This window comes from Engraulis encrasicolus, chromosome 9, assembly GCF_034702125.1.
Source record: "Engraulis encrasicolus isolate BLACKSEA-1 chromosome 9, IST_EnEncr_1.0, whole genome shotgun sequence".
NCBI classification, from domain to species: Eukaryota; Metazoa; Chordata; class Actinopteri; order Clupeiformes; family Engraulidae; genus Engraulis; species Engraulis encrasicolus.
In genome coordinates this window covers 49,077,495-49,079,994 of record NC_085865.1, presented here as the reverse complement: position 1 = coordinate 49,079,994, position 2,500 = coordinate 49,077,495, and the positions used below count along the sequence as shown (strand labels likewise).

The window sequence follows — 2,500 nt, the reverse complement described above, 5'->3', positions numbered from 1 at the left end:
CGCCTCTGGTCCTAATCATACACACTCATGATCAGACACACTTTCTATAAAACATTTGATCCTTAAAGTGATACCGCATCATTTCGGGACATAAGCTCATTGTACACATCCCCTTGTGGTAGATAATTGAGTTTTACCTTCTGCCAGACGTTCCCTTTGTCTTGTTTTCATATATAAACTGTATTACAGGCTCAGGGCCACAGTGGAAACATTACAAAACATACATCATCAATACAATACAATACACATTCATATTGCATGTAATAAAAAGGGAAACTAAGTCATACCAGTGTTCCCAGATCATAGACAAGTACCTTACAGAGCTATGACTAGGGTCATCTAATTGTGCAATAAGCTCATTTCTTCTAGCCTGCTCATGAACTTAAAGGTAAGATTTCTCAACAGTACCATGACATTAGTTAGACCTAATTTGCAAAATAACCCACTTACTCTAGTACCCCTTGGTTTCCTTATACTTCTAGCTCCAAGCAAGCAACTATCATTAGGTACTTTTCCACATACGCCCTTGTCATGCTGTGTCAAGTCGTGTTGTTAACTCAGCCTGGTTTGTGTTTCTATTTCAAACCGTGCTATCCCGAGTATGGTTATGTTTTGTTTAAAGTTATGTTTTTGGCATTGTCAAGTAGCATTACTTTTTGTGGGTTGATTTACGTAAGGCCAACAGATATCTAATCTATCGGCTCCAGTCTACACATAGTTTGAGCGCCGTGAATTTTGGGTGGCCGCCATGATTTTTAAAAAATGTACTGGTGAGGGCGAGTTGACGCACAGCATTTTGGGATGTAGGCAGAGATAGTACCCGCTCAGCTTGGTTCAGCCGGTCGTAAACATCACACACACCCCTATATACACAACTGATCACACACACTCTTAATCACACACCTCTACAAGATCACACTCGCCAGTTAACACCCCACTGATCACACACACTCCTTCCACAATTAGACACACACACTCTTAACCACACACACACACCTCTGCCAGATCACACTCGCACGCCTGCATACACATCCCCGATCACACACACCTACACACACGCTGGTGCTGCTGAGCTACGTGCTGTACACACAGACGAGCGCGCACACACACACACACACACACACACACACACACACACACACACACAGACACACACACACACACACACACACCACACACACACACACACACACACACACACACACACACACACACACACACACACACACACACACACACACAGGGAGTCGCAGAGCAGAGGCATCTCAGGCCAGGGAAGTGCAGATGTGCATATTTTACTGCACTGTCATCACTTTACACACACACACACACACACACACACACACACACACACACACACACACACACACACACACACACACACACACACACACACACACACACACACACACACACACACACACACACACACACACACACACACAACTTTAGCCAAACATCCTGTGTCCTGTGTCTTTCAGAGACACACGCACACACATGCACGCAAACACACACACGCACGCACGCACGCACGCACACAAGCACAAACACACACAGAAACTCTCATGTCCACTTGGAAGAGTCACATTGCCTACTTTCCTTACTCACCTCAAATACACTCCTTACTGAACAAAGTGAACTGTGAATACACACGCATGCACACACACATACCAGGGTTGGAACTTAACAGTCCCCAACAGTCACTGTGGCAGGTAGATTCTAAAATGTACCAGTCACTCACAATTTTTACCAGTCACCATTTTTACCAGTTCATATTCAACCGTTCCAAACATTGTAATGCCGAGTAAGATCATTTTCTGTTCTGTACTTTTCTGTACTAAGGTCATAAATTCAGTTATTGTGATGCCAATAACTCTTTTCATTACCAATTTGCTTAAACCTTTGATGTTGGATGTCGCATATAATTCAGCATTAACCCGGGCGCCTGTAGAAAAATTCTGCACGTCAAGGTGACGGGTGGGTTGACATATTTCACACGCCAAAGGCCAAATTGTGTGTTTGTGTGTGTGTGTGTGTGCGTGCGTGCGTGCCTGCGTGCGTGCGTGCGTGCGTGCGTGCGTGTGTGTGTGTGTGTACAGTATGTGCAATGTTTTGCAAAAAGTGGTCTATGGAGAGCTTGAGTTCATGTTGTTTTTGCTTACGAATAGTCTCTGGTGTTCATGTGAAGAAAGGGGGTTTTCTCCCTTCATCTGCTGAATATGTTGTGTTCAGGCCTACAAATGGCTAAAAGTAGCAATGTGACCTGGTGATAATATCACAATAAATGAGTGGTTAAATCTGAAAATCCTCTTCTCTCTCTCTCTCTCTCTCTCTCTCTCTCTCTCTCTCTCTCTCTCTCTCTCTCTCTCTCTCTCTCTCTCTCTCTCTCTCTCTCTCTCTCTCTAATCTCAAAAAAGGAAACTAATCATCGTGACTACATGGCTGGGCTTCCATCGCCATGGCATCAGCATCCTGTTGTCATGGCGATGCTCTGGATGCA

At 44.4% G+C, this 2,500-nt stretch overlaps 1 protein-coding gene across 1 annotated transcript in view; it reads right to left on the bottom strand.

Annotated features, from left to right (window-relative positions):
- The window catches only part of igsf9ba (immunoglobulin superfamily, member 9Ba), a 149,645-nt gene that overhangs the window by 86,126 nt on the left and 61,019 nt on the right, over positions 1-2,500 (bottom strand). The gene's annotated exons all lie outside the window — the stretch shown is intronic.